At 35.8% G+C, this 14,663-nt stretch overlaps 1 pseudogene; it reads right to left on the reverse strand.

The window, feature by feature from the left end:
• Window positions 1-5,859: 5,859 nt before the first annotated feature.
• LOC114712652 (uncharacterized) lies at window positions 5,860-12,999 on the reverse strand (annotated as a pseudogene).
• Between the last annotated feature and the right edge of the window lie 1,664 nt (window positions 13,000-14,663).

A 14,663-nucleotide genomic window follows, 5' to 3' on the forward strand; every position in this document is an offset into this window, starting at 1 on the left:
TAAATATTTCAATATTAATTAGTACTTGACATAAATAAAATTATAGAAATAAATAAATAAAGTAAAAAAATAAATATAAAATTTAAATAAATATCTAAATAGTATATAAAACCGTAAAATCAAGATTCTAATAAAATCCCATACAATGAAAGCAATCATGGGTGGGGGGCAGAAGCAGCATCATCGTGATCATCCTCTGCTGAATCCTCTGGCTGGGGGTGGGCAGGCCGCTCAACCTGCTGGGACTGGACTGGCGGATGGGGGGGTAGGGGCGGGACTGGTGGCATGTGTAGGTCAGGGATGTCAGGAACCGAGATGTTTGGAGCTATACTGACCACCACATGACGCAGAGCCGTAGCAGCTGCCAAGAGCTGGTCAAGCTGCGTCTGGAGCTGACGATCACGCTCCTTGAACTGACGATCACGCTCCACGATCCTGGCCTCCATCCTGGCCTCGAACTCTTGTCTGAGCTCCTCTCGCAATTCCTCTGAGGATGAGGAACCCGGCCGCTTTGCACTCGCATGAGAGCTCCCAGCAGTATATGAAGGGCCAGCGCCACTTGAGCGGGGCAACCTAGTCGGTGTAGGTCCAAGTCCAAGCCCGCTAACTCGACCAGGGTGCTGCGGCCGGCCACGACCCGCTAAAAGTGAGGCGTGGTGGATCCAAGGCAGACCCCTGAGACTCACGCAACTCGGAATCGACCTGAGTCATCCGTGCCTACCAAAATTAATATAAAGAAGTTAATTATAATATAATGATATCTACACTGTGATATTATATTAATATTTAATTTATTACTTACCGCTATCTCCTCACCTCATCCGACGCACGCCCGTCTTGGGGTCTATACACCATCGGCCACATCTCGCCATAAGTGGGCGTGTATCCCCGCTCCTGCTGCGTCTTTTCCCTCTGTAAATGAAATCAAAGAAATAATTAGTTACAATTAAATACATATACATATTTAATAAATTTATTTCAAGTACTCACAATCTCGTCATAAGTGATCGCAAAGCTCCTGGATCCAGCCCTATGACGTATCGTCTGATGCCTGACGCTCCCAGCATTTCTCCTAGAAAGAGCCTGAAGCAAAATGTAAAAAAATTAAATTAAATGAGTCAAGTCGGATAAAAAATAAAGAAATTATAATTAATACAATATTATCATACCATCTGGTCAGCCGTCATCCTAAAATAGACGTAACTGGACCAGTCTTGGTCCGGGACTCCACCAGGTACATCTGCCAGTATCTCCTGGAGGGGCCTCGTCCCGTCACCTTTCTTCTCCCTCCACAGGTCGGCCCTCCTGTTCTTCCATGCCATCCCAAGCCTCTTGATCGTGTCAGCCCTCAACTCCTCCCCCAGAATAAATTTACTCTATGATTAAAATAATAATTAACTAAATAACAAATTATAAACAAATAATTAAGCAATTTCATAATCAAAAACAAATAATTAGTTTTTAACTAATTTAAGAATATTATAAATAAAATATAAATTAATCAAAAACAAATAATAATTAAACAATTAAGTAATTTAAATGAAAAAATATTTTTACTCAACTAAATTTAAAATTATTATAAGTAATAAATTAATGAAATCAATAACAAATTATTTCATTTAACTACTTTTAAATAATTTAAATAAAAAATATATATATTCATTTAACTACTTTTAAAAATATTATAAATAACAAACAAATTAAATAAATAAAAAATTATAATCAAACAATTAAATTATTTGAAAACAAAATATATAATCATTTATTTAAATTAAAAAAATTATAAATAACAATTTTATATTACCTTCATCATTTCCAGCCTTGCTGCTTCTTGTCTGAGGTGATCTTCTTCCAGTCCTGCACGTAGATGGGGAACAGCGTCCACTGCTGACCAAGAGGCGCACGTACTTGTTGTACAACTGGCCACCTTTCTTCGTCGGTTGGCCCAACTCATTGAGCGGCACAACCACTCGTCCGCTCGTCATCATAGACAGCTCTCTGGCTGTCAGCCTCCGATAGGACCTGTTCCCCTCAGTGTCTACAAAATTTAATTAAGAAATAAATTATATATCAATAAATTAATACAATTTCTATATAAATTAAATACTGATCAAAACTTTAAAAAGTTAAATAAATACTTACCGACAAATTCCACCTCATAACCAGCCTGACGTCTCGGAGCAGGACGCTGCGCAGCCTGGGGATACTCATTCCCCTGATCCTGCTCCTCCTCCTCCTCCTCGTCAGCAGCATCAGCATCAGCATGGGGTTGCTCATCCCCAGTAAAATGAGCCTCCTCAGTCCGCTCAACACCATCCTGCTCCATAAAACTGAGGATATCCTCCTCGCTCAGATCGTAGTCATGAATGCTGGGGAATGGCTCATCAGCATCATGATGAACCTCACTGGGTCCAGCTCTCTCAGGATCAACTGGGTCTTTCCCGTGTCGACGAGGCATCCTAATAACAACAAATAGTAATTATTTATAAATGAAATAAAAAAAAATTATTTATAAGCTATAACATAATAAAATAAATAAAATAAAACATAAATAAAAATTATTATCAATAAATTACTATTTTTACCTGAAAATAAGGATCTGCAACTGAATCAGAACTCGAATATGTTTGTGGAGAAAATTCAGCAGAGCTTCGCTTCCAGAACGATTGAAGAAGTGAGAGTGGGGGGGTATATATAGACCGAGAATTCCTAGCGGTTCGGTCCAAAACCGCTAGAAATTTCTAGCGGTTTTGGGCCGAACCGCTAGGAATTCCCAACGGTCACATGTGCCTCGGGAATTGGCTAGCGGTTCGGTCCAAACCGCTAGCAATTTCTAGCGGTTCGGCCAAGAACCGCTAGCAATTTCTAGCGGTTCTTGGCCGAACCGCTAGAAATTTTGGCAGTTCGGTGCAGAACCGCTAGAAATTTCTAGCGGTTTGGTCCACAACCGCTAGAAATTGCTAGCGGTTTGGACCTAACCGCTACAAATTTCTAAACTCCTCGGGGAATGAAAAATATTTCTAGCGGTTCATGCATCAACCGCTAGAATTTTTCGGTGTCTAGCGGTTTATTGGCCTAAACCGCTAGAAATTAAACGCTACAAATTTGGCGCCAAGTTCCCGCCAAAGCCCGGGGAATTTTCTAGCTCTAATTTTCTAGCAGTTTAGGTGGTAACCGCTAGAAATGTGCGGGCAATGGTCAACCGTCTGTATTTTGCAGCGGTTTTTTATAGAAACCGCTAGAAATATTTGGAATTTCTAGCGGTTTTGTTGAACCGCTAGAAATGTTCCGCTGCTACTTCAACATTTTCTTGTAGTGCATGTTCTTCCACATGTTTAATTTCATCATCCATATTCGTTTTATCCTGTGCACATACACATAAAGTTTAGAATTCCTACGTAGAAATTATGAAACATTTATAAAAGTTACAGAGTTGTTTGATTCATATAACAACCCACTAGTCACATAAAACGATACACATATGCAACTGTCTAATATAATAAACAAGTCATAAATCCCTAGTGTAAAACTCCAAAATAGGTAGAAGTTGTTCCTTCTGATCCTTCAGAGCTGCATACATTTCCTGTGCCTCCGGCCGTTCCATAAGGAGTTGTGTGCACCGTCTAAAGAAATCAGGATCACTGACAACTTCAGGAACTGTTTTCAGGTGAGACAGGACTCCCCTAATTGAAATCTCATAAGCGCGCGCTTCTTCTTCCAACCTTCTAGCTTTTGATCGTGAAATGGCCTCATTTCCACGCTCGGCCTCAGAAATATTTGTTTCAGCAATCTTGCTAAGTGCATCTGCTATTTTCATAGAGGGAGATGTGCGTTTCTTCTTAACTTCACTCTTCCTTCTAACCCCCAGTGAGCTACTAGGTCGACTCCTACCTCTGCTTGTACCCCCACCACTGTTATCTTGCCTCAATTCAGTGTTGCCTCCACTACCTCCACTATTATCATTGAAGTTCACTGTGTTAAATTCCCTACTTATACCAGTTGGTGCGCCTAAAATTTCATCACTATCTCCAGACCCTTCTTCCAAATCTTCATTCGGTGTTCCTTCACTTAGAAGTGTCATGGAAGAAGGTGCCCATGCTTGTGGTCCAGTTGCAGCCATACTCCCAAATAGTTGAGTTAATTGATCCCTAAATTGAAGTCCTCTTTCTCTGAATTTTTCGTAGTTTGGAACTTCCTGCACATTAGACACCAATAATATCATAAAATATTCCAAAAACAGTAAATATACACAAAACATTAACAAGTAGAGAAAATATAAGATCAAAAGGTTCAATAATTACCCTTATTTTTCTCTCCCACCAATCATCAGTTGTACTGACAGTATTCCTTTCAATATCCCATCCCAATCCTGTCTCACGAAGCAGCCTATCCCATGTCTGCCACTCCTTTCGTAGGGAATCATATTTATTCTTAAATTGAGCTTTTTCATACACTCTTCCAGTTTTGGCAGTAAAGTTATCACCAAGAATATCCCAAGCTTTCTTTGTTAAGCTAGTACCTTTTCTTTCCCCTTGTTGCACAAGTTCAATGCAGAGGTCAATAAACACTTTTGTGGTTCATAGGTCCCAGGAAGCTTTCACTGTATTCTTACCCATTATGCTATAGCACAATTATAGCTCTTCAGTCATCACAAGTTAATCAACTCAAAATCAATTGAAATAACAAAAATCATATTGTCTATTGCAATAGGTGAAAAAGTTGATCACATTTTAAATCTCAATTCCTTCCTACCAAACCAACCGCGACAAAAATTAACAAACACAAGAAAATTCTAATTTTAAATGGCCAGAAAAAATACACCCCTCCTATTCGAAACTTCATTATCTATTTTTGTTTGAAAATACTAACTTTTAAAACGTCAAAACTAACTAAATAATTATATATATTTTTTCCTTTTCTTAACTATTGTACAAAGACGATTGGAAGACAAAATAATAAGATAAATCATATTTGAACCATCATGCACCATAAATCATATTGTACTCAACTTTTGCAACAACTGTGTATTACAAATAATTTTCAAAAAAAATTCGTTCATGTGTGTAATTAATACAAATATTCATGATGAATGCAATTATTGGATTTGTCAACTGAAAATATAAAACACCAGCAATATAAACCTCTAACCAAAATACAAATCACTTCTTTCAATATATACATGGATTTGAGTTGTGATTCTATTTGTCCTCACTCTCAAAAGTTGGCCATAAATTTATCAAAGTCCTTAATGCAACAATACAGGACAACACGTTCCAAATCACATTCCAAAAAAAATACAATGTCCCAATATATTGTTCGACTTCACAGGCTTCTTCTGGGGGAATTTGGACAGGAAAAAGGGATCCCACGCCAAGCAAGCAGAGCAAAATGAATTTGCATTTTATATACGCAGTGGAATTCAATTCGCAGGCTTTCTCGTCTCCAAAACAATATCACCAAATATATTCCTTGCCTCCAGAACCACATTTCATTTCATAAAAAAATCAGACTACTATGAAAGCAAGCAATAATATCTCATTCCTTCGATCAACATGCCGGTCATGAACAAATTCAGAAACGAAAGTGGGAGGAAGTTTCCAAAATCTTTCGGTTTACCACAGGGAAAATACTGAAGGCAACATAAAATTTTTTTTGTCACCAGAGATAGCTTACCTGACCAACCAAGCTCTACACGGCGACCTAACCAATTGCTCTGCACGACGACCTGACTGGGCGAACTACCGAGGTAAGAGATTGGACAACCCAACTTGCCAAATTCAGAGCCTCCACGATCTCACCAGTGTATAAATATCGGAGCAGCGACAGCGAAAGAAGGGGGAAGAGGTGAGCTGATGAAGCTCAAAGACGAGCTGAGTGAAGATCGACGGCGAAATGCAGAGTAGCGACGCCGAAGTCAAGAGTGAAGAGGCGAGCAGGCAAGTTGGGTGAAGAGAGGCGAGCAGCAACGGCGAAGTGAAGATCGACGGTGAAATTCGGAGCAGCTACACGAGAAGAGCGAACCGGTGAGCAGAGAAAGAGGCGAGCTTCCTTTGATGAAGGCGCGAGCAGAGCGAGAAGAACCCCAGTCCAAAGTGTCGGGCAACGCAGGGTATTTTTGGGTCAGCCAAGTTGCCTTCAATTATTAGAGCTAGAAGCGAAAATTTTTGGCTTCTGGTGAAACCATGGTTTCACCGGTGGAAACCATGGTTTCAGCCTGGACCACGTTTCGGATGAGAGCCTGCCTGTTTGGATGACTTCATGTGCAAACCATGGTTTCAGCTTCCAAACCATGGTTTGCTTAGTCATCCAAACAGAGCCTTAAGCTTACTTTTGACTCGGACAAATTTAAAGAATGACCATGGAAGAGGAGGGAGCAGAATAAAATGAAGGTCATGTGGGTCTTTACCATTTATTCATTTAGTATTTGTTTACTATGTATTTCATCGTTTCTGTCATTTATTTGCGTTTTCATTAATCTTTTACTCCTCTAGTCCTATTTATAAGACATTTTTATCATGTTTCATATAGATTAAGAAACACCTTAGACTGGATTAACTTTCTATTAAAATATAACAACTTTTCAATTTTATCCCTATCTAATATATACACTTTTCAAAAAGACAAAAATCTACACTATAATAAATAAAGGACACAATAGTACATTCATGCTAAAAAAATTAATGAAGTAACTTATAAATAGAATAAAAAGAGTATATGCATTTTTTTTGTCATTAAATTTTAACAATATTGCTCTTTTTTAACACTTCTGAAATAATATTGCTCTTTTATAAAAAATTTTGAAGTAAAAATGATAAAAGAGAAAAGCAAAATAATACCAACAAGAAATATGATTGCATTTTAATACTAAATTTAATATTAGTAAAGCATTTTCAAAATTTGAATTTCGAATTGACTATTTATAATAACAATGAGACTGAGAGAGAGGGCTCATGATAGAATCTAGATGCCTCATAATCCCTCCATCTCATTTTACTTTGAAAGTCTCATCTCCACTCTCAAATTTTAAAAAATGAATAGTTCAATTTTACTATTTTAAAAAACTATTATTATAATATTATATAAGTTAAATTTTTTATTTTTTATATTGTAAAATTTTTTTGGTGAAATATTGTAAATTTTAATTGTGCTATTGAAATTTTAACAGCTTAAAATTATTTTTTATATAGTATTATAATAATACTTTCATAAAATAGAGAAAACGTCAACAATTTAATATTCAAATAAATTCTGGAATTTCAATTTATTATTTAAGAATAAAAATGAAATTATAATTTATATAAAATGATTAAAATGTCCCTATATTATTTTTTTTAAGAAAAAGATCGCCGAAACTGACGCCGGCTGCCACTATGGAATTTTTGTTTCCGAAAAAAGTGACGGAGAAGAGCTTTGAAACCATGGCCCCCGGAGCACCAATAGAAAAACGGCCACCAAGCCTTCAAATGCTTTTAATCGTATGATGAAAAATAAATGCAATAAACTTATGTCCCTAATTTACATCATAATTTCCTTATACTGTCTATTGTTAATTCTTTTATATGTATATGTTAATTTGCTAATTGTAATTATTCTTATGTGTATGTTCACTAGTAAGTTTATGTGTTGTTGTTACTTCCTTCACATTTATTGGCAGGGAGGCATGGGCACCTCATGTTTTTTTAGCCTTTTGAGCACAATTCTTCATGCTAATCACTCCAAATTTTTTATTCCAAATTTAATGTGACATTTCGAGTTCCCTAAGTATTTATTACTAATTTTTCAATGTTTTTACAGTCTAAAATCACCTTATATTATTGGAGTTTTTGGGCTGAAATTTTCTGTATATATTCCATACCTTATTAATAATTTATGTACCTATGTTGATAAATTATGAATCATTTATGATATGATATCTATGTTTTATAAAATTATAAGCCAAAAATTCCTGGGGGTTTGTGAGTTACTGAGTTCCATTAGCATTGGCATTGTTATACGTGATAAAATAACCCGGGAAAAAAAATTAAAAAACATTGTGAGGGGCTATTTTGGATCTTCCCTTGGGCCTTTAATGTTATTGTTGTTGGACCTTGTCACATGGGCCTATGAAAATTAAGATTTGGGCCATTGAGTGCTTTGAATTTTGTACCGTAAACATTGTCTTTCTGTATGGCTGGTTACTGGGACAACTATCTGGTTTATTTTTGTATAGGCACGGGCATCCTTCTGGGGAGGCAATCTTACTAAAGCATTATCGGTCTCTTGTTTATTTCATCTTATGGCTGGCTGCTGCTTCCCTTCGTATTTAAGAAAAAAAAAAACAAAGAAAAGAAAATCAGAAATTGAAAGCCTCGCCAGCATTAATGGAACCTAGAAAAGCAAAAGAGAGATTAGTCAAATTCATCGAATGAGATGGATGTGATTTCTTTAAAAAAAAATAAAACGTTAATTTTATTCAAACGAAAATAAAAAGGCTAATAACTTGTAAGGTGAAACATATAAGAAATGCTATAATATTTTGCAAGAAATGATATTTTTGGATATTTCGGTAGGGACCACAGTTTGAGCCTTTAAAATAGACTATGGATTCTAATTTCTTTGCACTCATTCATATAGCAATTGTATCGGATATCTATCAGATTGAAGAATTTAATGCTGAAAGTTTTATGGTGCTAAACCTGATTTAATCAAAAGTTTTAACCGATCACACCATCAGCAGTTCACTAATTAAACCGACTGATTATTTCAACTGCCCTATCTCCCATTGGCTATATCATACAACTGCCAGAATTGATTTTAAAAAAGCGTTATTTTTATTTAGCACGTGCTTGTGAATAATGATAAAAGCATATTCTCTCTTCTCATGCCAACACAGATAATTAAAAATATTATATTTGTCTAATTTTCAATACTACGTACATAAAATTTTAACATCATATTAATTTTTACTTTCTCTCCTCACGACCCTCATTAAACATATGAACATATATTAAAAAAATATTTATATTCTCCTCAAAATTATCAAATGTAACATAAAAACCCCTTCTAGAAGGTATATATTACATTCAATCTTTAATATAAAAGCTAGATTACTAATTAGAAAATATTAAAAAAATTAATTAATTTAGTTATTTGTTTTAAATAGATATTATCTTTCCTAAAATACTTTTGTTAATTTTATATGTATTGAAACTAACTCTTGGTAGAGACTCCTTAACATATATTATCACCGTAAGGATTATTTTATGGGCAAAATTGACAAATATTAGAAATAAAATAGATTGAAATGTTATATTTAAAACCAAATTGAATCTTCAATTAGCTCATATATTAACTATGTAGTACCGTGAATATATGAGATCGAGATAGCATTACTGAAATTGATGCTGACGTTTGTTTGGGGACCCACATAACAGTTTCTTGAGCAAGGAAGTGACGCGCAGGAATACCCCCCGGCTTCACTTTGAGTACTTGGAAGGCCAGATGTTTAGGGTTCCATTCTGATGTGTCTGTGCGACACATAGCGGCTGCCTTCACTCTGCTCCCATCAGTACCCTTTAACGGCACCGTATAGGCTCTTGTAGTCTCCATTCTGTGACAGTAAAACACGGCGTACACATAACTGAGCTGGTGGCACACCCCTGCATTCGCCTCTCCCACCTTTTTCACTCCATGCATTATTCTGTACTCTTCTTCTTTGTTTCCTTCTTCATCATCACTTCTGTAGATAAAGCTTCCACGTGTCTCCCAAGCTTGGAAGTGATAAAATCAACCATGGATTCCAACGACGTCGCACAGTACTTCTCCTCTCCTTTAAGCCCCTTTAATTGTATTATTTATCATCTCAGCCTCTGTTGAACCGGGTTTCACAGAAAACTTTCCCAATATTTCATCCATCTGCTTATCAAATCATAAACACATAAGTTACATCAGACACTTACACATATACATATACTCCCTTTGGTGCAAAAGTAAGAACTAGTGTAAGATAGTTTGCTTTAATCTTAAATCTTAAATGCATGACCTTAATCTACTTTGAATCTTAAATTTAAATCTCAGGTTTTTATTATGGACTTCAAGTAACCGATTCGCATATGAGGAAATATCAATTAAAATTAGTTAAAAGTAATAAATAGGTAAAAAATATTTTATTTCCAAATATGCCCAATAAAAGAGAATGTACAGGGAAATATAATGAGAGAGAGTGGGGCAAATGAGAAAATAAATAATAAGGGTAAAACTGGAAAAATGCATTGAACATTGACACAAATCCAAATTGAAACTTATAAAATGATCCACATCTCTCCTCCCATTTGAAGCTTACAAATAGGATTGGAGGTAGTATTTTTTTTTTTTTAAAGAAAACTTTTCCTATTGATTATATGTATTAAAGGAATTTTTTATTAAAGCAATAGTATCCAAAGCATATGATATTTTAGGAAAGCCAAGGCTTTAGCTTGTAAAACAACAGGGTCATCTGTCCCAGTTTAAGCTACAGCGCTAGGTTGAGTTGGAGTCATGGGTTAGTTGCCCTCCCCTTAGATTGTGGGTGAGGCCAACCCTATCATAAAATTTTTATTCACCAAAAATTTTTTTACTTAATCTTTGCAAATTGACTACTTGGCTTCTACATTTAGGACCAAAAAGAGTGTATGATATAGAGTAATCCAACATCTCTCACTCGCTTGTTTTTTCCTCCTCTCTTAACTCTATATTCTCTTCTTCATGTGCATTTGCTATGTGGTATAATTAATCATAGTCCAATTTGTGATTCAGATTCGTGTGGGCATTTCAGTCAGTCATAAGAATCAAAACCTTACAATTATATACCTTGCTAGAAGAGAAGGGAACGGATTTCACAACTGCAAGGGGCAGGAAGGAGGCTTCATTAGAGGCGTTGGTGAAGAACAAGTTCATTTTGTGAGCAGGCTTCAAGTCTCTTTCCAGAAAGATGAGAGATGAATAGGGTTTATGTTGGAGTTGGATCTCAGGCTCGTCGTAAATAATGAACACACCTCCAGCATACTGTTGAAATGCAGCTGACATATAATTATCATACTTGGCGTGGATGGTAGTGCGCCTACCTATAATTATCATATCAAAAACTTAACACTTAGAAATATAATGTGAACTTTGAATTTGGCACACAAGTGCAAAATAGTATTTCTTAATTAGAGAGTCTTTTTTAACTGCAGTTAAAAGAAATACCCATGAACTTCAATACCAACCAGCTCATGAGTGGAGTCCGTTTGAGTTGGGCATGGGAGTATTGGGAAGAATGGACTTCCAGTAAAGTTCATGAAGCATGGCAGCATGGCCAACCTGAGATTTCATAGATAATATACAAATACACATCCACAATATAAAGTTTCATTAGTCCAAGAAAAAGAAAGAAAGAAGAGAAGGAAGCGCTAACCAAAAAAAAAAAAAACAAGAAGAAGAAGAAGAAGAAGTTTTGGGACCCATTATATTATTGTGAAAGTAAGTCGAAGCTTACCGTGATAAATGCAAGGATGGGGAGGAGGAGTGAAAGCTTCGTGACAAGAGAAACTTGATGCTGAAACTGCAAATAATGAGTCTAGCTTAGAAGAATTAGATAGAGATGTGGAAAATGGCAAAGATATTGTTATGTTTGTGAGGTATAGGACCCAGACTTGGATCTCAATATCCCTATGATTTGAAAGCTGACATCATTTTTTATGGCTTATAGCTTACATCAAATATGAGTGCTCACTTTGATTAGAAAAAACCGAGTTAATATAGTTTTTTATCCTTGAAATTTAGTTTATTTTGGTTTTGGTCTTTCAAATTTTAACACATGGTCTTAATCCCTAAAATTTAGTGTGTTTTAAAATGTTAGTTTCTAATGGTGTAATAGTATTAAAATCTAAAGAAGTATCATAAAAGACATTAAAGTGATAATATAGAATCACCAAATGACACCTACTTAACAGGAAAGAAAAAACAAGTCCTCAAAACACAACACAGAGAATGATTATAAAGAGGGGCATGGGTTTTCAAAACACAGTGTAATAAACTACTCATGCGAACAGCGAAGAGAAAAGGAGGTTAAATAGATATGTTCCGAAAACTTGTTTTTTGTTTTTTGTTTAATTCGCTATTATCCATACCAGATTCAAATAGGTGTCATCGATCTGCTAAGTCTATATCACACTCTAACGCCATTTATAATACTTTAACAAATTTTAATACCATTTGTCAAAGCAAAACAAAAAAGGCCTAAAGCAAGCCTATTACTAATAGATGATTGCCCAAGATAACATTAAATCTGTTATCATACATATCTACACTATACATTTATTTGTTGTATCCTACACGTGTAATGATCTTGTACATTTTAGGGTTTTGTTCCCTCTATATAAAGTAATAGGATACACTTTGAGCTGTGTGCCACCTTTATAGAAAATACTATGTGTTTACTTTTCTTGGTATTAGAGCGCTAGGGTTAGCTACCTTAGCTGAAAGCTCCATTGAGAAATCCACAACCTCCAAGACGTCCTTTGAGTCTGAATCACTTGTCTTGGCTACTACATTACCAAAGCAGCAGTCTGAAAATGGCATCAATCAAAGCTGTTCCATCAAGCTTGATGGAACGAATTATCTGGTGTGGCAGACACATGTTCTCCCTATCATTAAGGGACATAAACTGGAGGGCTTCCTTAATGGCACCAAGGTGTGTCCCTCTCAGTTTATCACTATTGACAGTAAGAGTAAGCTGAACCTAGATTTTGAAGATTGGGTTGCAGCAGATCAGCTTCTATTTTGCTAGTCATTAAATATCATGACACTAGAGATCTCTTCTCAAATGGTCTCCGTTTCAAATGCTGTTGGCCTTTAGACAGCTGCAAAACAGCTAGCAGGAGCTCAAACCAAAGCAAGGATTCTAATGTTGAAGTCAGAATTCCAGAAAACAAGGAAAGGAACAATGAAGATGACTGAGTACTTATCATGCATAAAGAATCTCTCTGAATAACTCTTCATAGCTGGCTATCCAATCACTCTTCCAGATCTTATCATTTAAGTTTTGGCTGGACTTGATGCTGACTATAATCCCATTGTTGTTCAACTGAGCAAGGAAGCTAGTAAGCTAAACTGGATAGAATTTCACTCCTCTCTGATGACCTATCAAAGTCGTATGGATTAGCTATCTCAGATTGCTTAGTTACAAGTCTCCAACAATTTTATCGACTATGCCAAGGCTAAATAGTATACACCATGCAACAGCTGGCATGGTGGTTGAGGTAGATGCGGTTCCCGAGGCAGAGGCAGAAGAAATCAATTTGGTGGAAGGCAGAACCACTTTGATGGTGAAGTTATAAAATGCCAGTTGTGTAATCGAATTAGGCATGAGGTTGAAAGGTGTTTCTACTGATATAAAAGGTTATTTGTCAAACCTGAAAAGAAAAGGAATCAATTTAAGACTAGTTCCAGCTCTGGGTCAGATTTTTCAGCCTATTGGGTCAGCCCAGAAATAGTAAATGATGATGCATGGTACCTTGATAGTAGAGCCACAAGTCATGTGACCAACGATGTCAATCGCCTAAAAAATCTTGTTGACCCCAATGGTAAGATGCAATTAGTAGTTGGTAATGGTGACAAATTACCTGTTGAAAAAGTTGGTCAGTCAATTATATCTAATATACTACATAAGACAGTTAAACTAAATGATGTTTTGTTTTCTCTTGGGATTAAAAAGAACCTACTGAGTGTTTATAAAATGGCAGATGATAATGATGCAGATGTTATATTTAACAAAAATGGATTCTATGTGAAGGAACAGGAAACAGGGGAAACTCTATTGCAAGGGGTACCAAGTAATGGAGGCATGTTCAAAGTCTCATAGCAGAAGAAGAGGAATGGTCATGTTGAGCTAGCACTTATTGTTCAAGGTACTATTGTTAAGCTAAGGATTCAGTAGTAGTACCATCTAAGAATCCTAGTTTTAGTAGAGTTTTAGGGCATTGTAGACTCAGACATCCTAGTGATATGGTGCTCAATCAAATTATTAGTGAATGTAACTTGAAAGTTATCAAGAATGAATCTGTCTTTTGTGAATCATGCAATGGCACCAAAAACTTGTTCGCCAAATAGCTAAACCGCAAGCAGACGGGTCGCAAGTAATATAAAACGTATCATTTCCTCAGACTAAAGCTAGACAAGTCAAGAATCATAATTGTGCTCTTGATTAGGTCAAGTAAAGTAAATGTTGTAAAAGAGGTTGAATAATGTGATCAGAAAACAAACATCTAAATTGAAATAAAATAAACTTGACTTTGAGACAAATAAAGGTCTAGGGTTATTTTTCACTAATATACTTCATAAACCTTGAGTAATCACTACTCAAATAGTGGTTAATAATAAGTTAAGTTAGTCTAGGGTTCACAATTATTGATTAAGCTTTTTCAAGTTAAAACCAAGTTTTGCAATCTTAATAAAACTTCGCAATCTCTTGCTCTTGTTTAAAAAGGTTACACTTTGAAAACCAAAACCCTTTTAGGACTATGCTAGGTCAATAGATATATCTCTATTCTATCAATAAACCTTCCATTTATTAGGATAAATTTCCGGTCCAGCACATTTTTATCAAAGTTCAAAGATTAATTTAACTTTCTTAAGCTTCAATCAATCAATTAATCACTCCAAAT

This window comes from Neltuma alba, unplaced genomic scaffold (genome assembly GCF_004799145.2).
Source record: "Neltuma alba isolate B1F8T4 unplaced genomic scaffold, ASM479914v2 tig00011388_pilon, whole genome shotgun sequence".
NCBI classification, from domain to species: Eukaryota; Viridiplantae; Streptophyta; class Magnoliopsida; order Fabales; family Fabaceae; genus Neltuma; species Neltuma alba.